This window comes from Pinus tabuliformis, chromosome 5_2 (assembly GCF_031772625.1).
Source record: "Pinus tabuliformis cultivar Carrire ecotype Pingquan chromosome 5_2, CPIR1, whole genome shotgun sequence".
Lineage (NCBI taxonomy): Eukaryota > Viridiplantae > Streptophyta > Pinopsida > Pinales > Pinaceae > Pinus > Pinus tabuliformis.
Genome location: NC_142306.1, coordinates 635776949 through 635800931, shown reverse-complemented (window position 1 = coordinate 635800931; position 23983 = coordinate 635776949). Strand labels below are relative to the sequence as shown.

The 23983-nt window shown below is 38.1% G+C and overlaps 2 pseudogenes; both read left to right on the top strand.

Annotated features, from left to right (window-relative positions):
- LOC149160656 (uncharacterized) overlaps positions 1-17724 on the top strand; it is a 30094-nt pseudogene extending 12370 nt beyond the window's left edge.
- LOC149160657 (uncharacterized) lies at positions 12713-13441 on the top strand (annotated as a pseudogene).
- Positions 17725-23983: the final 6259 nt, after the last annotated feature.

Genomic DNA, 23983 nt, shown 5'->3' with positions numbered 1-23983 from the left:
TTCTCGAGATAGAACCAAGATTTGGAGATTTAATTTTTAGATTTGGAGATTTTATTAGGAGATTTGGAGATTGAGGAATATTTGATGTAAATTCATCTAACAGCCACATATCAATATTAATGTGTCAGGAAAAATATTTTGAAGTCTTACAGTGGCGAAGACAAAAGATATGAAGGATCAGCCTTGAATGCATTATTATTCACAATGATACATATTTATACAAGTCTAGTGACACTTGATTTCACATTCCAAGTGGTCTCTTGGACTCCCCTTAACTGTTTAACTTCCACACCAACCCTTAGAGGATTACGTGTCCAACATTTCCCCCCTTAATCTGAAGGGGTATGTATGAGTCCAAGAAGAGCGCTGTAATACAAAATGTGCAAAAATGTATGGCAACATTACGCTGAATGTGCTCTCTGAAATGTTGGTATAAGGTGATGGTTTAAAGATGACCACCAACATTGGAACACTTAGTGGAGTTCCTGGAACTCTTCCAAATCTGGCAAGAAGTTGAAGCTATGTTGCACAAAGCTTCTAGGGACCCGACGTTTTGAGACATACCCGTACTTGAAGCTTCGAAACACGACCATAATGTAATCATATATGAGAGTCAATATAGACTTGGTTTTCCTTCTAGATTGTCATCTATGGGTCTTATTACCTTTTTTCTTGCAAAATATTATGTTATTCACTTATATATATATATGACATTTCAACCAATGTTTCCTTTTTTTGGAGATGACGTTTCTAAACATACCCGTTTCGGAAACTTCGAACCATTTTCGCGCTTCATGCAACTTAGAGCTGAAGTGTTCTACTAGAGGAAGTGTCCCTAATGCTTTGGAGAGGGAGACCTTCAACTTGGAAGAAGGGAGGTCTACAAACCGCGGTGGTTTAAGGATGACCACCAACTCTAGAATGCTTAATGCAATTCCTGAAACTCTTCCAGAAATGGCAAGAAGCTGAAGTCTTACGCTGGAGGAAGTGTCCCCAATTATTTGAAGAGGGAGAAGCTCAACCTGAAAAGGGAGGTCTCAACCCCACATAGATGGTTTAAGGCTAACCACCAACCAAAGGTATGATTAAGGGAATCTCTGTCTCTGGCTACAACTCTGAATATGGTATGGAAAGTTGTGGCTCATGCTCGCTTGATGTGGCTTTGAAGCTTGTATATGACCATCACTCCCCCCCGTCAGAGACAAGGTGAGAAGATGGAGAAAACTCAACTGCAAGACTGTTCAATACTCTAGAACAAGTTCTGACATATGACCGAAATATCTTCTTGGTTGTTGAAGCCCAATGCCAAGAAGCGATCCATCCAAGATGAATTTTTGTTCTTGCAGGATGCTTGTTTTTGAAGCGTCTATTTGAAGAATGAGTGGTTTTATGATAGTGCTCACATGGATGAAGATCAAAACAATGATCTTTCATATGGCCAACTCTGTCACAATGTTGACATTTAACAATCTGTTGTGGCTACTGTGGAAGAGGACCAGAACCTGGAACAACTGAAGGTGAACTGTGATGAATAAACCCAGCACTATGGAACTGGATGGGCTTTGAGTAATATGGAATATGAAAGGACACATCCTTGTGATACCCAAGACCAATTATGTGCTTGTTATGCACAAGCTCTTTCCAAGGACTGATGATTGGCTTGGGAAGTGAACGTTGAATTTCCACACCTGTATGCAAATTTGCTTCTAAAATGAGCACTTGATCTAAATCAACCTCAACTTTACTGACAAGATGACTTGGTTGCTGCTGATAGTATCCTGTTTCGAAGTCAAATAGAGGATTGTTCTGAACAAAAACAAGTTCAGAAGGATGCCTTTTCTACCATAACTCATCTTGCTGAAGCTGAGACTCCAGTTGCAAAAAATCAATGTTTTCTTGTGCATTTTGTAAACAAATTTTGATGTCAAAAAGAGTTTCCTTACTGACTTTTACCATCCCCTCAACAGTGGAATAAATTAGAGTATTCAATAACTTTAATGCATCATCAATTCAATCCATTTGACAATAATGCTTCAACTACAAATGCACATGCTTAGAATGTAAAGTGAACTTATGAACATATATCTCAGATAATGCCAAATTGCTGCAACTTTAAAGAATATAAACAGTGCCTAATGCTTATGAAAGTTGTGCACCAAGATCATTAACACGTGGGGTTCCAGGATCACTAATAGGAGTAACAATCTCACATTGAAATACTTACTAAACTTGTGGAAACTTAGAGGAGCATTAATATTATACTAGTTAGACAAGCTTTCGAGAGTATCAAATTTGAAAATTCGGCTTGTGCGCAATATGGTTGCAAGTAGAAACTTGAACTCTGTTGTTTTTTGTTTCTTTTGTCTTGTTTTAGATCGGAGTTCAATTTTGAATTAACCTTTTAAAGAAACTGATATGCCTGTTGTCCCATTCATAATTGTCATTGGTGTCAAATTCTGCTTGGAAATGTTCTCATAATATTGTTGGTTTCTATGCAATATTTTTCATAAAATGCTTTGATATTTGTTTCACATTTCTTAAAACTTTTTGTATATATTTAATATTACTAATGATACCTCTTTTGGTGTGTAGGGTTTCGTTGGTTGGCCATCACACATTTTGGGGTTGGGGTTGCAGATGAGTGTCTCTATCTATTGTTTCTCTTTACATGATTTCTTTTTGTTAGTTTTGTATTTTTTTTTGCCATGGTTGATTACTATTTGGTGTAAAACCCATATCTGTTTTTGTTTAAATTTGGGAAGTGATGATTGTGGGCATTCCTTCACTACAACACCCCCCACTACAACTCCCCTTACTTCACCCAATGTGGATGCATTAGTGTCCCTTGCTACAACTCCCCTTGCTTCATCCACTGCTACAACAACACCCCTTGTCTCATCGACTTTCGTTGCACCAGCCCACCCTACTACAACTCCCCTTGTCTCATCGACTTTCGTTGCACCAACCCACCCTACTACAACTCCCCTTGTTTCATCCACTATGGCTACACTAGAAAACCCTACTACAACTCCCTTTGTTCCATCCACTTTTGTTCAACCAACATCCCCCACTACAACTCACATTATTCCATCCAATGTTGTTGCACGAATCTCCAATACCATGACTCCCCTTGTTTCACCAACCTCCCCTACTACAACTCCCCTTGCTTCACCCACTGCAGTTGCAATAGTGTCCCCTACTACAACTCCCCTTGCTTCATCCACTACTACAACAACTCACCTTGTCTCATCGAATTTGGTTGCACCAAGCCACCCTACTACAACTCCCCTTGTTTCGTCCACTATGGCTGCACTAGAAATCCCTACTACAACTCCACTTTTTCCATCCACTTTGGTTGAACCAACCTCCCCCACTACAACTCACATTATTTCATCCCTTTTGGCTGCACTTGTTGACCCTGCACTTTATGACAATGTACACATTGATTTAATGTAATCAATGTGTACATTGTCATAAAGTGCAGGGTCAACAAGTGCAGCCAAAAGGGATGAAATAATGTGAGTTGTAGTGGGGGAGGTTGGTTCAACCAAAGTGGATGGAAAAAGTGGAGTTGTAGTAGGGATTTCTAGTGCAGCCATAGTGGACGAAACAAGGGGAGTTGTAGTAGGGTGGCTTGGTGCAACCAAATTCGATGAGACAAGGTGAGTTGTTGTAGTAGTGGATGAAGCAAGGGGAGTTGTAGTAGGGGACATTATTGCAACCGCAGTGGGTGAAGCAAGGGGAGTTGTAGTAGGGGAGGTTGGTGCAACCGTAGTGGATGAGACAAGGGAAGTTGTTGCAGGGGGGGCTAGTGCAACCATAGTGGATGAAACAAGGGGAGTCATGGTATTGGAGATTCGTGCAACAACATTGGATGGAATAATGTGAGTTGTAGTGGGGGATGTTGGTTGAACAAAAGTGGATGGAACAAAGGGAGTTGTAGTAGGGTTTTCTAGTGTAGCCATAGTGGATGAAACAAGGGGAGTTGTAGTAGGGTGGGTTGGTGCAACGAAAGTCGATGAGACAAGGGGAGTTGTAGTAGGGTGGGCTGGTGCAACGAAAGTCGATGAGACAAGGGGTGTTGTTGTAGCAGTGGATGAAGCAAGGGGAGTTGTAGCAAGGGACACTAATGCATCCACATTGGGTGAAGTAAGGGGAGTTGTAGTGGGGGGTGTTGTAGTGAAGGAATGCCCACAATCATCTGGGCAATGGTCAGGGGAAAGGAAGCATGCATCATTAATTTTTCTTTCCATTTATTTGTTATTTAGTTTATTATATTTTTTACTTTTGGTCTCATACTAAAATATATTTGTTTACTTTGTATAGTGTGTGATTACAGCTGTACAATGTAAGGTGGTCAGGTGGTGAAGATAGTTTATACACTTTGCAAATGTAGTAGAGAGGATGGGTAAGTCATGCTTTCCTCTTAATAATTAATCTTTTTCTTCAACCCATTGAAATATCTGTTTTTCGTACAATGATTTATCCTTTTGTCATGGTTTCATGGTATATCATCTTGTTAGTGGGTGTGATATTATTGTTTCTCTTAGTACTTTGATTAAAAATAAATAAATTAATTGGGGTTCACATTTTCAAGGTCTATTATTCATCGTTGTCATTGCTATAATGTTGATAAATCCATGATGAACCGTGAGTATTATCATTTGGTTAATTGTTTGAGGTTGAAAATTACCATGTAAACTTGTTAAAGCAGTGTTCATTTTCAAATATGTCTAAAATTTTTAATCCTTGGTGCTGAAACAAATTTGTTCAATGGACTTTCAAGAAAATTGGAATCTACCCAATACTATTTCTAGGAAATCTCTGTTCAATGGACTTTCAAGAAATTGGAAATCTGCCCAATACTATTTCTAGGAAAACTCAAGAATGTAAGCACGCCAAAGACTTTACGCGTACACTATTCCGGAGCCCCTTAAGGAAAGTTCTATCTTAATACACAGATCTGAAAGTTACTTTTATTACAACGGAAATATAATATTGACAATTCAGAGCTTTGAAAAGCGTAGTTTTAAAAACTAGAATCGCTGACCGGACCAGTCCACCTAATAAACCGGGTTTCAAACCGCAACTGGTCAAACTGGGACTGGTCAGATCTCAATGAACCAGTTTTAAAAAAAAACATGAAATAATTAATTTTTAATGAAAAAACTTAAGATTTAAAAATTAAAACCATGATTCTAAACCAATAGAGACAAAATATGCAAAATTTTCTCATCTATATACCATGTAAACGTGAATATACCAAAATGACACCCAGTGCAATGCATATCATCGACAAAATACATAAGCAATGAGGCTCTAAATGGACTATAAAGTCCAAAATCAATGCTACAAGCTATGGGACCATTGGCCTACAGTCTACTACAAGTCTTCATATATGATATTAATGATCAACATTATCACTTGAAAGTTGAAACTTCTCATCATGATCAAAATCAATTGTTTGAGTTTCTACTCCCAAACTTTGCAATTGCTTGAGTCACAAAATTCTTTGCTAGTTCAGTGACTTGAGTCTCAAACTTCTGAAGGTATTCTGCCTTATTACTTCATTTGGTGCTCCACATGGCTTTACATGGCCTCCTATCCTAGCCAAGTGTTGCTTGAACCTGTTAATACCCCCTCCTTCAATAGATTTTTGGCAATATTTGTAGGTCATTTTTCCATCAATCATATCACCATGAGCCCATACAATATCCTTGGCTTTTGGAGGCATGGTGGCTAGTACTTAGCTCAAAATCTTTGTTGTTCCACTACTCTAGCAAAAACTCAACACTTTCCAAGCTCCCAATGAAACTGACAAAAACTCCAAATGAGATGTGTGAGACAAATGAGGGGGGTGATCTCCTTTTAAAGGCTTGGAGAGGGTGTTTTTGGAGGGAAACAACCCTTACTTTTCCTTCAAAACACCCAGGAAGCTTCCAAAAAGAGTTTGTGTGGGTCTGTCACTGTCCGTCGCGACCTTGGTAATGAGCTATCCAGTTTATGACAGAACCATCCGGTTTGAACATAAATCGATTGGTTTCGTAAAAAACCGGCCGGTTTGGTCTGGTTGTTGTGATTTTTTGGCGAAGTTAGCCATTAAATTGAGTTTTTTACCTGGTTCGACTTGGTTGCCTAATGAATTGGTCAGTTTGGTCGGTTTTTGATTCGTGCCGACCGGTTTTAAAACTATGGCTACAACAACATAGGGATCAACTTCGCTGTCCCAATAAATTAGCATACTAAAACAACCTTTACAGTTCCTCCTCGATTCATGAGAAAAATCAGACCAATGATGACAATTATAGCACATGAATCAAAAAATTAGACCAATGATGACAAATATAATACAACAATGATATGCCACCTACATTGCAAGGCGTGACAAGACAAGATAGACTTATCCAACCTTCATTACACACACGGCCAAACAACTTGTCGCATGAATGAGAACATAAATGTGGAGCAGGTAACCATATTAATGCTTTAACCAATCAATTAGTATGGTAATGATTCACTTACTTTTCTCTATGGCTAATGATTCCATGGGTGTGGGCAATGGTCATGAGAAGGGAGGCATGCATGGTTAATTCGTCATTCCATTTGTTTGTGATTTAGTGTATTATATCTTTCATTTTCGGTCTCATACTAAATTATATTTGTTCACTTTGTATAGTGAGCGACTATAGTTGTATAGTGTGAAAAGGTTAGGTGGTGAAGATACTTTATACTCTGTGTAAATGTAGTGGACAGGATGGGTAACTCATGCTTTTCTCATAAATAAAGTACTTACATTATCAATCCTCATATATCGCTTCAATCATCAAAGTAGTATGATTGATAGAAAAAATTTCTATTTGATGAAATTCTTTCCTATCCATAACTTTATGGAACTTGGAAATGAAACACCGGAAGAATATTTAAAGCCTTTCTCTCAAAATTGGTTGAGATTTCCGCATCTTTTACTATCTTCCTTCAACCCGTTGAAATATTTGTTGTTCACACAATGTCATGGTTTCATGGTATTATCCAATGTTGCATGTACTCGTATAAGACTCGTCTGGCTATTGACACAACGACTCGTATAAGAATTGGGAACAACCCATATAAAACTCTTATAAGACTCAACAAAATACAGACTCCCTCCATTTTCCCTTTCCCTCCACCTGATCTTGTTAAACACAACTGTGGCGAAGACAAAAGATATGAAGGATCAGCCTTGAATGCATTATTATTCACAATGATACATATTTATACGAGTCTAGTGACCCTTGATTTCACATTCCAAGTGGTCTCTTGGACTCTTGTTAACTGTTCAACTTCCACACCAACCCTTAGAGGATTACGTGTCCAACATATCCCCCCCTTAATCTGAAGGGGTATGTATGAGTCCAAGAAGAGAGCTGTAATACAAAATGTGCAAAAATGTATGGCAACATTAGGCTGAATGTGCTCTCTGAAATGTTGGTATAAGGTGATGGTTTAAATATGACCACCAACATTGGAACACTTAGTGCAGTTCCTGGAACTCTTCCAAATCTGGCAAGAAGTTGAAGCTATGTTGCACAAAATTTCTAGGGACCCGACGTTTTGAGACATACCCGTACTTGAAGCTGCGAAACTCGACCGTAATGTAATCATATATGAGAGTCAATATAGACTTGGTTTTCCTTCTATAATTTCATCTATGGGTCTTATTCCCTTTTTTCTTGCAAAATATTATGTTATTCACACATATATATATATATATATATATATATATATATATATATATATGACATTTCAGCCAATGTTTCCATTTTTGGGAGGTGATGTTTCTAAACATACCCGTTTCAGAAACTTCGAAATATTTTGGCGCTTCATGCAACTTAGAGCTGAAGTGTTCTACTAGAGGAAGTGTCCCTAATGCTTTGGAGAGGGAGACCTTCAACTTGGAAGAAGGGAGGTCTACAACCCGCGGTGGTTTAAGGATGACCACCAACTCTAGAATTCTTAATGCAATTCTTGAAACTCTTCCAGAAATGGCAAGAAGCTGAAGTCTTATGCTAGAGGAAGTGTCCCCAATTATTTGAAGAGGGAGAAGCTCAACTTGAAAAAGGAGGTCTCAACCCCACATAGATGGTTTAAGGCTAACCACCAACCAAAGGTATGCTCAAGGGCATCTCTGTCTCTGGCTACAACTCTGAATATGGTATGGAAAGTTGTGGCTCGTGCTCGCTTGATGTGGCTTTGAAGCTTGTATATGACCATCACTCCCCCCCTGTCAGAGACAAGGTGAGAAGATGGAGAAAACTCAACTGCAAGATTGTTCAATACTCTAGAACAAGTTCTGACATATGACTGAAATATCTTCTTGGTTGTTGAAGCCCATTGCCAAGAAGCGGTTCATCCAAGACGAATTTTTGTTCTTGCAGGAGGCTTGTTTTTGAAGCGTCTGTTTGAAGAATGAGTGGTTTTATGATAGTGCTCACATGGATGAAGATCAAAACAATGATCTTTCATATGGCCAAATTTGTCGCAATGTTGACATGTAACAATTTGTTGTGGTTGTTGTGGAAGAGGACCAGAACCTAGAACAACTGAAGGTGAATTGTCATGAATAAACCCAACACTATAGAACTGGATGGGCTTTGAGTAATCTGGAATATGAAAGGACACATCCTTGTGATACCCAAGACCAATTTTGTGCTTGTTATGCACAAGCTCTTTCCAAGGACTGATGATTGGGTTGGGAAGTGAACGTTGAATTTCCACACCTGTATGCAAAGCTGCTTCTAAAATGGGCACTTGATCTAAATCAACCTCAACTTTATTGACTTGATGACTTGGTTGCTGCTGATAGTATCCTATTTCGAAGTCAAATAGGGGATTGTTCTGAACAAAAACAAGTTCAGAAGGATGCCTTTTCTACTGTAACTCATCTTGCTGAAGCTGAGACTCCTACTGCAAAAAATCAATGTTTTCTTGTGCATTTTGTAAACAAATTTTGATGTCAAAAAGAGTTCCCTAACTGACTTTTACCATCCCGTCAACAGTGGAATAAATTAGAGTATTCAATAACTTTAATGCATCATCAATTCAATCCATTTGACAATAATGCTTGAACTACAAATGCACTTGCTTAGAATGTAAAGTGAACTTACGAACATATATCTTAGATAATGCCAAATTGCTGCAACTTTAAAGAACATAAACAGTGCCTAATTCTTATGAAAGTTGTGCACCAAGATCATTAACGCCTGGGGTTCTAGGATCACTAATAGGAGTAACAATCTCACTTTGAAATACTTACTAAACTTGTGGAAACTTAGAGGAGCATCAATATTATACTAGTTAGAGAAGCTTTCCAGAGTATCAAATTTGAAAATTCGGCCTGTGCGCAATATGGTTGCAAGTAGAAACCTGAACTCTGTTGTTCCCTTGGACTTCAACGATACAATAACCAATGTTGAGATGCGAGCTTATAAAAGCCTGAGATCCAAGCTTATGAAACGAGCTTGTCTTCATTGAAAATACTTGCACTGTATATAGTAAGTCGACTGGACATACTCATTGCATTTACTAGAGTTTAAATGCTTCATAATAAACGATTCTTCATAATTAGGTCGACGTAAAACCCTTTCTAGTAGAGGGTCTGCATAGTAGTTTTCAGTTGGCACGTCCACTATCAGCGTTTGATACTCTGCCTCTAACAGTAAGTCTTCAAAAATTGATCGCTCACTAGTCTCACCTCAGAGCTCTTGGCTACACCCTCCTAGTTGTAGCAAAAATATTGATCGATATATTAAACACAAAAAAACATTGAAGCTGATTTTAATTCTCCGAAGGAAAGTCCACGTAGCTTGCTACCTTACTTTGTGATATCATCAATGATGTGCTGCTTAAAAATAGGTTGCTCTCAAATGGTAAAGCCTCGTGAACATGCAAATCCCTTGTCACCAAATTCAAGTGGTTTATTACTGGAAGTTCAAGCAGACTATTGTTTCAATGCTTCCAGTAGCGAGAATGTTTATAATTTCATCGCCGGATGTAGATGGAGGCGGACAACTTCCACCGATGTGCGGTGTGACCTATTCGTGCACTTTATGTGCGCTTTGCCTGCTGCATATGTGTTGTGTGAGTTATGAGCGCGCTCTTAGACCATTAATGCTTGATGTTGAAGGATTGGAATCTTCTGCCGCTACAGCCAGGGACACACTAAAATGTCAGAACATCCTACTTCTCTTCATCAAAATATTGAAGCTGAAAGAGTCCCATTTTTGGGATCAATATCTGCAACATCTACACAGTCACTAGTTCACGAAGTTGAAGAAATAGTGCCACCCAGATTAGTTAGTTCTCTAATAAGGGAACAAGACGAATTTTCAAGATCTTTGCCATCGGTTGTCAATATCAGAGTTTCCAGGTCTCCGCCACTAGCACCAAGAACTAGTAGAACATCTTCACATATGATGGTTGATGGAGTTGAAGAAAGAACACTGTTGCGATTGGAGACTTCTCTAGAAAAACACACAGAAGCAATGGTAAGGCATTTGGCATTTCTTTGGCATATTAGAGCAGATAGGTTCCCATCACTGGAAACTATTTGAGCATGCAGAAATAGCGACATTGACAACATAGAGAAAAAGAAATCATTTTAATCCTAGTTACAGTATTCAACTTATTATAAGGTAAATGCATAAGAACAGCTTGAAACTTTGCACAGAGAATATGAATCGATGCACAAAGAATGAGGACTGCGTGTGTACATTGTCTGAAATCAAAATCGATTTTAGCTATCCCTACCTCAGTCGCATAGAGAGGAAACAAATGGATTTCCTGACAGAGGCTAAATTGATGGAGCGTTATGAGGTAATGGAAAACCTGAGAAATGAAAGGACTGAGCTTATGCCAAGATTGATAATTATCAGGTGAATTAATATGTCACCGTTGGCGTTTCTCAGAGCTGCCATATAACTGGACAAAAATCGCAACTAGAATATAACTGACATTCGCAACTAGAATATAACTGACAGGATTTGCTCTGAGGTAAATGTAACGTTTCTGCAAGGAGGAGGACAATGCAGAAGGCAGAGAGGGCAGCGAAAATAGTGCACAAAGGGTCAGATATTTAACGGTCGAATGGCAGAGCACCTAGTTTGAAAAAGACCACACAACTAATGGTGGGAAAAGGCCACAAATTGTGGCTTTGATACCATGTTAAACACAACAATGGCGAAGACAAAAGAAATGAAGGATCAACCTTGAATACATTATTATTCACAATGATACATATTTATACAAGTCTAGTGACCCTTGGTTTCATATTCCAAGTGGTCTGTTGGACTCCCTTTGACTGTTCAGCTTCCACACCAACCCTTAGAGGATCAACACGTAGAAGATTACAAGTCCAACAAATCTCAAAAAAAAAAAATGAATTTTGTTGCCAGGGATAGGTCTTATATGGGTTCATATGAGTTCGCTGCAAGTTGTATGCGAGTGAATGGGTCAACACGAGTCAGCATAGGTAAGGGTCTTATGTGTGGGTTCTATGAGAGTGACTCGTTTTGGCCTATGAATTGTCAAGACCCGTGAGTCTCGAAGGGTCATGCTTCACTAGTATTATTATCTTGTTAAAGGGTGTGATATTCGAGTTTCTCCCATAACTTTGATTAAAAACAATTATATTGCAATTCACATCTTTAGGGCTTATTGTTCTGTTCATGGTTGTCATTGCAATAATGTTGATGAATCCACGACGATCCCAAGTATTATCACTTGGTTAATTGTTTGACGTTGAAAATTACCATGTAAAGTTGTTAAAGCAGTGTTTGTTTTCAAATATGTTGAAATTTATTGAATTTTACCAATCTAAAATGTACAGCTCACCTCTATGAGGTCATGGTTCTACTTCGAGATTTTTTAATCCTTGTTGCTGAAAATAATTTGTTCAATGATAATCTTTCAAGAAACTTGAAATCTGCCCAATACTATTTCTAGGCAATCTCAAGAATGTAAACACGACAAATACCTTCCACGTACATTATTGCAAGATCGTTCACCCACCAATCAATGGCTAGATCTGTAGTTTACCACATCTAGTCCAAATTTGAGAGCGTGGGAGTTTATCACAACTGGCCCAGGTTCTATCCTCAGTGCATTGCTATATGGGTTTGGGGGTTTACCTGAGAATCACCTAATCCACATGCCCAAGAAGTTTCAAATCTTCGGTTAAAAGAAATGGTGTTTTGATTTTTGGTATAGAATGACTAGATTGGTATTGCAGAAGCAGTACATGCTTCAGTTTTTGTGATCAATGTATTGCAGAAGCAATGTATATGTATTTAATGCTCAAGCAATATCTTTCTGAAGACAGGAAAATGCATTGCTCATTTTGATTTATTTTGGATATGGAGGGATTAACAGAGACAACATATTACTATATTAGCTGTTATTGTTGGTGTTGCTGTAAAGCTGATCTCTTGTTTTGAATTGTTTTTGTAAAGCAGGTTGGAGCTGTGAATTTCTTAATCTGTGCTTGTAGGTTTGCATATTGTCCCTGAAGGGTCTAGTGGAGCTATAGTGCTTAAAGCTCTTTTGGGAAGACTATGGGAAAAGAGAGGAAGAAACTAGCGGTGGTAGGCTGGTGATGTTGGTTCCTCACACTTTTGCTGAGTGTTTCAGGGCAATATGATGGGATGATTGTCACGCAGCAGGATAATCAGGCTTGCCGAGTGTTTCAGGGCATTATAATGGGATGATTGTCACACAGCAGGATAATAAGGCATTTCGGGCCTTCAAGCGTGCCCTTGATGATCCTCGAGGTGTTTAGAAGAGCTGGAATGACAGTGGGATTGGAGCATGCTCTGAAGGATAACTTGGAATCAAATGCGTTAATGGCCAAGTGATCTCTATACAGATTCCATGGAGGGGTTTGGGAGGTCGAATTACTGAGCAAGTGGGTTAGCTCACTATGAGAAAGCTGAATCTGCATGACAATGTCTTAGCCGGTGCAGTGTCAAGTTCCATGGCTGTTCCGAGGAACCTAAGGGGCGTGTAACTCTTTAACAACAAGCTCTCTGGTACCATTCCACGAGGGATTGGTAATTCTCGTCCCCTTCAAGCTTTGGATCTGAGTAACGATTTATTTAGTGGGGCTATTCCTCTTGGATTGGAAGTTCAAGCAACCTATCTAGAGTTAACTTGAGCATCAACAACCTCACTGGATCATCTCCTGTAGACCTGGCTCAGAATCCTTCTCTGACATTTCTAAACCTCCAGAATAACGATCTCCAGGGCTCATTGCCTAATACATGGGGTGAAGGAAAGCAGGAGTACCAGCTCCAGTACTTGAATGTCGAGAACAATGCATTTGCTGGAAGCGTTCCCCCTCACTGGGAAATCTGATGATGGGATGATGGCATTATGATGGGATGATTGTCACACAACAGGATCATCAGGCTCTTGGGGCCTTCAAGCGTGCCCTTGATGATCCTCGAGGTGTTTTGAAGAGCTGGAGTGACAGTGGGATTGGAGCATGCTCTGAAGGATGGCTTGGAATCAAATGTGTTAATGGCCAAGTGATCTCAATACAGATTCCATGGAGGGGTTTGGGAGGTCGTATTACTGAGCAAGTGGGTTAGCTCACTACACAGAGAAAGCTGAATCTGCATGACAATGTCTTAGCCGGTGCAGTGCCAAGTTCCCTGGCTGTTATGAGGAACCTAAGCGGGTGTAACTCTTTAACAACAAGCTCTCTGGTACCATTCCACAAGGGATTGGTGATTTTCCTTCCCTTCAAGATCTGGATCTGAGTAACAATTTATTCAGTGGGGCTATTCCTCTTGGGATTGGAAGTTCAAGCAACCTATATAGAGTTAACTTGAGCATCAACAACCTCACTGGATCATTTCCTGCAGACCTGGCTCAGAATCCTTCTCTGACATTTCGAAACCTCCAGAATAATGATCTCCAGAGCTCATTGGCTAATACACAGGGTGAAGGAAAGCAGGAGTACCAGCTCCAGTACTTGAATATTGAGAACTATGCATTTGCTGGAAGCATTCCCCCTCACCGGCAAATCTGAGAAAGCTTCAGCAACTTAACCTGAGTCACAATCAACTTCAAGGACACAATCCGAATGAGCTTGGCAATCTTAAACAGTTCCAAGCCCTTGACCTATCCTATAATAGATTGAATGGAAGTTTCAGAACACCTCAGCAATCCTACTTCTCTTAACCAATTAGATTTAGGTCACAATATAATTAGCGATACCATTCCCAGCAAAATAGGAAATCTTCAGAAAATGGTAGCCCCTGTGTCTGAGACACAACAATTCGACTGGACAGATTCCACTGTCCATTGGAGATATCACTGGCCTGTCATTACTTGATTTATCAATTAACAAGCTGAATGGCGTCATACCATCTACTCTAGTAAGGCTGAGCAATCTTAAGAGCTTCAATGTCTCTGACAATCGGTTTCGTGGTCCTGCCCCATCGTATTTGCCAAGAAAATCCAATGCTACCTCTTTTGCAGGGAATTTGGGTCTGTGTGGATACGATATTACAACCCCTTGTAATCAGTCCTTATCACCAAGTGGGTCTCCAGCAGTATCTCAATCGAACTAACCGTGAAAGAAGGGAAGAATACTTAAAATTATATGGCTCATTTTAATTATTATTGGGAGCGTTCTTGGCTTGATGATGATCATTGGTTTAGTTCTCCTCTTCTGTTTCTTGGGTCGGAATTCTATTGGCAAAGTTGTGGGAGAGAAGGGCACTGCTGCTGTGGTCGAAGGAGGAAAGCTTATACACTTTGATGGTTGTCTGGTATTCACAGCAGATGACCTTCTTTGTGCAACTGCATATATAATGGGCAAGAGCACTTATGGAACTGTGTAAAAGGCTGCTTTGGAGGACAGGAATCAAGTTGCAGTGAAGAAGCTGAGGGAGCGAATAGCAAAGAGTCAAAGAGAATTTGAGACAGAAGCTAATGCTCTTGGGAAGATCAGGTATCTTAATTTGCTTGCTTCTGGGAGCTTATTACTGGAGACCTAAAGATGAAAAACTCTTGGTCTTTGACTTCATGCCTGGTGGAAGCCTTGCAACATTCCTTCATGGTATTTTTCTTACTCAAATAAGAGCACAGTTTGATAAACTTAGGTTTGCATTAAAATGTGGTTTATGCAAATGAAATTAGTTCACTTTTTATTGATATATGGCCCAATCCTGAGGAAATGCACCCCGAACGAATTGTGTTTTATATCACTCAAAATTACTTGGGAATCTCTGATGGATACTGTTTTCTTGTTTTCTTCTCCTTGGCAGCAAGAGGCTCAGAGACACCTTTGAATTGGCACACAAGGATGGAAATTGCATTTGGTGCAGGGCAAGGACTAGCTTATCTACGCAGCAATGAGAACATCATTCAGGGAAATGTCACTTCCAGCAACATCCTGCTTGATGCAAACATGAATGCCAAGATTGCAGATTTTGGCTTGTCTAGGTTGATGACAATTGCTGCTAATTCCAATGTGATTGCATTGAATGCCAAGATTGCAGATTTTGGCTTGTCTAGGTTGATGACAATTGCTTCCAATTCCAATGTGATTGCCACAGCAGATGGTTGTCTGGTATTCACAGCAGATGACCTACTTTGTGCAACTGCAGAATTAATGGGCAAGATCACTTATGGAACTGTGTATAAGGCTACTTTGGAGGACGGGAAATCAAGTTGCAGTGAAGAAGCTGAGGGAGCGAATAACAAAGAGTCAAAGAGAATTTGAGACAGAAGCTAATGCTCTTGGGAATATCAGGCATCTTAATTTGCTTGCTTCTGAGAGCTTATTACTGGGGACCTAAAGATGAAAAACTCTTGGTCTTTGACTTCATGTCTGGTGAAAAACTTGCAGCATTCCTTCATGGTATTTTTCTTACCCAAATAAGAGCACAGTTTGATAAACTTAGGCTTGCATTAAAATGTGGTTTATGTAAATGAAATTAGTTCACTTTTTATTGGTATATGGCCCAATCCAGAGAAATGCATCCCAAACGAATTTGGTCTTATATCACTCAAAATTACTCAGAAATCTCTGATTGATACTGTTTTCTTCTCCTTGGCAGCAAGAGGCTCACAGACAAGACACCTTTGAATTGGCACACCAGGATGGAAATTGCAATTGGTGCATGGCAAGGACTTGCTTATCTACGCAGCAATGAGAACATCATTCATGGAAATTGCAATTGGTGCATGACAAGGACTTGCTTAGCTACGCAGCAATGAGAAAATTATTCATGGAAATTGCAATTGGTGCATGGCGAGGACTTGCTTATCTACGCCGCAATGAGAACATCATTCATGGAAATTGCAATTGGTGCACGGGCAGGACTTGCTTATCTGCGCAGTAATGAGAACATCATTCATGGAAATCTCACTTCCAGCAACATCCTGCTTGATGCAATCATGAATGACAAGATTACAGATTCTGGCTCGTCTAGGTTGATGACAACTGCTGCCAATTCCAATGTAGTTGCCACAACAGATGGTTGTCAGGTATTCACAGCAATACCACAGTGGATGGCCGACTTTGTGCAACTGCAGAAGTAATGGGCAAGAGCACTTATGGAACTGTGTAAAAGGCTACTTTGGAGGACGGGAATCAAGTGGCAGTGAAGAAGCTAAGGGAGCGAATAAGAAAGAATCAAAGAAAATTTGAGACAGAAGCTAATGTTCTTGGGAAGATCAGGCATCATAATTTGACTTCATGCCTAGTGGAAACCTTGCAGCATTCCTTCATGGTATTTTTCTTACCCAAATAAGAGCACAATTTGATAAACTTAGGTTTACATTAAAATGTGGTTTATGTAAATGAAATCAGTTCACCTTTTATCGGTATATGGCCCAATACTGAGGAAATGCACCCTAAACGATTTGGGTCTTATATCACTCAAAATTACTCAGAAATAATGATTTCTTCTCCTTGGCAGCAAGAGGCACAGAGACACCTTTGAATTGGCACACCAGAATGGAAGTTGCAATTCGTGCAGCGCAAGGACTTGCTTATCTACACATCAATGAGAACATCATTCATGGAAATGTCACTTCCAGCAACATCCTGTTTGATGCAAACTTGAATGCCAAGATTGCAGATTTTGGCTTGTCTAGGTTGATGACAACTTCTGCCAATTCTAATGTGATTGCCACAGCAGGGGCTCCTGAACTCACAAAACTGAAGAAAGCCACCACCATGACAGATGTATACAGCTTTAGGATTGTCTTGCTGGAGCTTCTGGCTGGCGAGGCACCACGTGAACCCACGACCGCAGACTGTGAGATGGACCTTCCTGATTGGGTTGCTTTGAAAGAAGAGTGGACTAATGAAGCTTTTGACCTGAAATTGATGAATTTTTTTTCCAATTATGGTGATGAGTTAACGCTTTGCAACTGGCTATGCATTGTGTGGACCCTGCACCTTTTGCAAGGCCAAGGCCAGACATGGATGAGGTTGTCCATCAGCTGGAGGAAATAGAACCTGAATTTTGTCACTCCACAGCAGTAGATATAGGACTCATACGTATGATATCATAGCAACAATAATTAGAAAAAACGGATTATGCTTTACCATCGCTACATTCAAAGTATTAACAAAGGGATTGATTAACAGCAAGAAATGTAACATGTAATAATGCGATTGGTTTAGCTGAGTAGTTTTTGCTTAACCATCGCTACATTCAAAGTATTAACAAAGGGATTGATTAACAGCAAGAAATGTAACATGTAATAATGCGATTGGTTTAGCTGAGTAGTTTTTTCCTTATTGGCTATAAAAGATACTGATATTTTCCCCTTATTTGCTATAAAAACTGTGATTTCAAAAAGATCAAAGATGAATGCTATGAGGTGATCAATTGCCATGCCTACTAATGAATCTTTCCTCTTGAACTCAACTTCATATTCGTTTAAAATTGTATGAACTAAATTGGAGGCTATAAAAACTGTGATTTCAAAAAGATCACAGATGAATGCTACGAGGTGATCAATTACCATGCCTACCAATGAATCTTTCCTCTTGAACTCAACTTCATATTCGTTTAAAATTGTATTATGAATGAACTAAATTGGAGGAAAGAGAGGTTCCACTTCTAGTTGATCAGATTTGGTACTATCTTCAACTTAAATTGAATTCTGGTATTATTATTATTTAATCTCAGGTTTAATAGTTTTAAATTTTATCATTTGATAATGTTATATTTTTTTGTTTTTAATTTTTGGTTTTGTGACTCACACGCATAAAACCCTCATACATGATATCATATAATAACTATACAATACAATACTTTACTATTACTGTATGCTGCTTTTGGGTACACAGTCATTCGTTCATTCTACAATATAGTACTGTACGCTGCTTTTGGGTACACAGTTGTTATTCGTTTATTCTTTTGATTTTATGGTCATGTATTGTAGCATTTGCAAACAGTAAATTATTATTCTGCAGATTCTTTTCAGCACTTCCACGGGCAGTGGCAAAGATGTGAAAATTTATGCTGTGTTATAGTCTCCTGAATTTATTTTGGGTACACAGTTGTTATTCGTTTATTCTTTTGATTTTATGGTCATGTATTGTAGCATTTGCAAACAGTAAATTATTATTCTGCAGATTCTTTTCAGCACTTCCACGGGCAGTGGCAAAGATGTGAAAATTTATGTTGTGTTATAGTCTCCTGAATTTAAATGATTTAGAGTGTGTTTTTTTCCTGTCTACCTAGTTCAAAAGAAGAGAAGAGCAGAGCATTTGGTCTGTTTTTTTTCTTTAATGGAAGGCATATTATTATGGAATTAAAATCATTAAATTATGTAAAAAATTAAAATCATTAAAATCATATAAAAAAATATTTGTATTCAGGATTGGTGGTTTATTTTTTTTACATATATCTATATGTAAAAATAAATCTTCGAAACTTTGTTATATTGTTTTTTTTTCTTCAATAAAAGTATTATTATTGAAAAAAATCATGTAAAAAATTATTTGTATTCATGATTGGTGGTTTATTTTTTATATGTATCTATAAATCTTCGAAACTTTGTTATATTTTTTTAGGTTTGGAGATGTGCAAAGAATAGACTTTTGTTAGTGATTAATCATTTTTTCAAATTCATTAAACTTAAAATGGATCTGTTCTAGTCATTAAATATACACACATTTAATTGATATCTAGGTTTCGAAATTATAGAAAAATTCATGATGTCAAATTTATTAAATTTAAAATTGATCGATCTGTTCTAGTCATTAAATTTACACACATTTAATTGATATCTAGGTTTCGAAATTATAGAAAAATTCATGATGTCAAAATTATAAGAAAATATGTGTAAAAAGTAGAATTGATATCTAGGTTTCAAAATTATAAAAAATTCATGATTTCAAAATTATAAGAAAAGATGTATAAAAAGTAGATTTTCGCTCGGGAATAATTACTTTTTCAAATTCATTAAATTTAAACTTGAAATAGATCTGTTCTAGTTATTAAATTTACACACATTTAATTATCTACTTATCAGAATTATAGAAAAATTTATGATATCAAAATTATAAGAAATATAGTGTTGTATTTAGAAAATAATGGAATAATCATATTAAAATTATAGAAAATTCATCATATCAAAATTATAAGAAAATCCAATGTTGTATGTAAAAAATTATGGAATAATAAAAATGATTAGAAATATAGTTTTAAATATATTAAATTTCAAATTATTCAATATATATTGAATCTATATGTAATTTTATTGATTTTTAATAGATTTATTTATTTATTACTATGAAATATCTGTAATGTAATGTAATTTAATTTAATTTGATTGATTTTTAATATATTTATTTATTTTTTACTATGGGTAAACTAGAATAATGGTTTTTAGGGTAAACAGGATTGGTCAAGCTTTTGACATTTGAATTTTTTGACATAGGTTTAAGCCCTAAATAAATAAAACATGTAGAAAAATCATATAAAAATGATATTATATAATAAAATAAAATTTATTAAACAATTATTATTATTATTATTATTATAGATCAAGTATTACATTGGCCAATTGACCATTTGAGTGTTGTAATAATGAGTTGAGGATGAGATGATGGAAAAGGCGTCGCTTACGAAGCAAAGTATTGTCCTTTGGAATCCCCCTTCTCATTGACGACCCTGCAACTTTGTCCATGGAGTAAAGCATCTGATGGTGTCTAGCTATTCTACGTAGAACCTGCAACTTTGGCCATGGAGTAAAGCATCCGATGGTGTGTAGCTAATCTAACTATCAGATCGCTCACAAGTGTTGGCCTCTCAGGTGCCTGATCTGTGACAAGTGTCGACCTCTCAGCTGTCCGATATTCCTAGATGGAGGGCACAGGTTCAATCCACTCCTGGCATTGTTTTTTCTTAGTACAACGCATTCGGCATTGTTTTTTCTTAGTACAACGCATTCGGCATTGTTTTTTCTTAGTACAACGCATTCGGCATTGTTTTTTCTTAGTATAATGCATTCGACTAGGTATTAGTTTGTCTTTGACCAAAAAATTAAGACGCTTATCCATAATTTAACATTAGAAATTCAAATTTTATTATTATTGAAATTTATTTATTTGTAAGGTGATTGGTTGAGCTCTTATTATTGGTTGTTTAGTAATTTCCATTTCTAATAGTTACTAATTTTTGTTTATTGAATTTAGGGTTTTGTGATCCATGTAAGTTTTTTGAGAAGAGCCTTTGGCGGAAATCACATAATAAAACATTTGTCAACGAACCTACAAATGTGGTTCATCGTCAAAACAAGTTGTTTTTAGTTTATCTATTTATTTTTTTCCTTTTTCTATTTTTTTTATTTTCATGAATAATAATTTTTTCACCATATTTTCACTTTAATATGATTTATTATTATATTAAAAACATATTTTAATAAATTTAATTATATACACTTTTATACATATATATATATATATATATATATATATATTAAAACGAAATATTTATTTTTATTATTTTTTTTCTCCATTAAAAATCTGTATAGCCATTGTTTTTATTACATTTTCAAACATAAAGCAATTCCACTTTACTGCACATCCACCTTAGTGCTCAAGTTGCAAGAGATTATTAAATTTACAGATATAAAACAATTCCATTTTACTACGCATCCAGCTCAGTGCTCTATGTTGCCAGAGTTGAGTTATAATTTATTTTTCAGTTAATATGGTCGAGTGGCCAAAGTTGATTTCTCGTGCATTATTCTCTTCAAACGGTTAAGGCGCTAAACTCTGGATCCTTCGATTGAGGGTAAGTCGCCAGACTTGAGTTGTGGTCATCCAGTTTTGCTCCTTAACTGAGGGCGTGGACTGGACTCAAATTGCACTCTATATTTTCCCAATTTTTATTTTCACACTCTTGCGGATGAATTGCGTATGCGTTACAAGTTAAGCGCAACAACGATCAACAACTACCAATGCTGTATGGGGGTAGTTCTAGAGTAGCATATCTACGTCCTTGCCATTCCAAAACCCCAGTGGAACAACAAATCAACAAATAAATACGTCGACATACGTTACGTTGTTGCAGAAGAATAATGAAATTAACAATGCAGATGATATATCCCACATGAGAATTACTATATGATTAACGACTCTTTATAAATCTGTCGGTGCAATGAAAATATAGTGTTTTGCGTTAATTTGTCGGAGAGGCTACCACTTTTCAGCCATCCGATTACCAGATCGGGCGGGTTAGAAGCCAACACTTGTCGAAGATCTGTTGGCCAGATCCGGAGCCAGAGAGGCCGCCACTTGTCATAGGCCTGATGGCCATATTGGCCGCCACTTGCCACAGATCTGATAACCAGATCCGACGCCTCACAGGCTGCCACTTGTCATAGATCGGGCGCGAGAGGCCGCCACTTTTCATGCCCTCCGGTGGGCTCCAGTATTGTAGCAATAATGCTACAACTCCTGGAGCTTCCTTCTCTAATTTTATCAACCCGGTAGTTCATAACAAACTTGGAAGCGACGGTGCTGTATGCACAAGTACTAGCTCTTGTCTCAGCTGTCACTTGGTGAGCTGGCACAAGTCCGCTAGGGCTCAAGCCAAATTCTATATGTTCTCAGAAGAAGCTTTCTAAATGATGAACGAAGGCTATCTCAAAGGAAATTAACCTACTTTGCAAGAATGAACTGAAAGCCAACCAAACATGGAAACCCTAGTAAACCCTAATCTCACTAGCTTAATCTTTATGATGCAATGGTGGCAATGCAACTTCTAGAAATGATGCCATTACTTCTTGTGAGATGAGATGCATGAATTTAAACTACTTCCATTGAAGAGAACACGTTTTTGTATTTTTGCTCAAATGGCTGGAGTTATTGTGATTGTGCTTCTTACTGGGTCTTGACTGTGCAGGGGTATTTCAAAGGGGAGGAAGGCTTGGGAAAGGTCAGGAGGACTCTGAGAGGTTCCAGGGGATCCCTCACATCATTCCACAGAAGTCCACAACGTTCGGGTGCTTGGAAACCGTGTTTGCAGGCTTCTACAGGATGTCTGCAGGGGATCCTACAGGAATTTCGGGATTGCTACAGGAAGTCTGCTAACTTCTACAGGATGTTCTGCAGTCGGAGTTTTGGGTGATGGAGGAGTGAAGGAGCTATGTGGGTGGATAGGTAAGATGAAAGAGGAGCTTGTGATGACCTATGGACAGAGAGATGAGATGGGGAAGGCGTGTGTAAAGCTGGATGGGCGATAGAAGGGTAGAGTAGTGGAAGGTCAAAAATATTGAGCAACGTGGACAGTAGAAGGGTTGGAAGGCAAATGAGCTGAACAGAGGATGAGTAGGTGGCTTAGGCACGGTTCAGAGGGATAAGAACACGATGAAGTGGTGCTCCGCAGTGTAAATGAAACAAATCACCCTTATCTTGCATGTAGACGAAAGTTCACCAACCTATTCTAACTGTTTTATTAGGAATCAAAGAACAGCAATGTAAGCTGAAGGAAAACCGTGCATGATGCTGAACCAAAGAGTCATTACTCAAGATATAATCTTATGGAAAATTCTTCAGCCGAAACCATTACATCAATACTTGCATGCACATGTTAAAACAGTGTTCTTGGCAGTTGGCACGGTCTACACTTCCGGTCCCCAAACAAAGGTGAAAGTGAGCATGCATTCAACCTTTTTTTTTTGAACTTCAACGTAACTTCAATCTCCCTACGCTAATTCTGAACTACTGAAACAACTGCATTCATGAAACTAACCTACATAACCAAACCGAAACAGTCAACTCAGCAAACTGTATTTTTCAAGTGCATGTAAAGGAAAGAAATGCAATGATAAAAGAAAGACAAGTAACAATACAAAGAAAAGGAGGTCTATTGCTCTCAGGTTGGGCCCTAACCTAAGAGCTATAGCTCCTCTAAGAACTCAGAATTGACTCCAAATCTGCCTACCTTTTATTAAAAGATCATAATCATGAGTCTAACAACATGCCAAAATTGGCTTACAAAGAGCAAAAACAGAGCTACAGCTCGTGATTCGAAATATACAACAAAAGTTCAAGAGTCTCATCGAAGGCTACAACCTCAATATTTATACATGATGAGGGCCAAGCTGGCCTCCTCAATTAGTGGGGCTTGGCTGTCTAACTAAAAGTAAACTGCTGTTCCTGTAGAATCCGTTGGCTGCCTTCTAGCTCGGTGGTGATAGCTGTTGGAGCTCGGAGTTGGGGTGGAGATCACGAGGAAGGTCATTCAAGGCTGTGGACAACCTCCCTATAAACCCGCAATGCCACCTTGGCTGTCTCCTTGTCTTCATTTGCGTGGTCTTTGCTCCATTTAATGTCAAAAAACCTGAAATCATCATGTATTAGCCACATAGGCATAATGACTGCCCTTCTTCCTACAAATAACACGAATATACTAAGAAATGATGCATAAGTGATAAAAAATGAAGGGTTGAGCAAGGTAAGTAG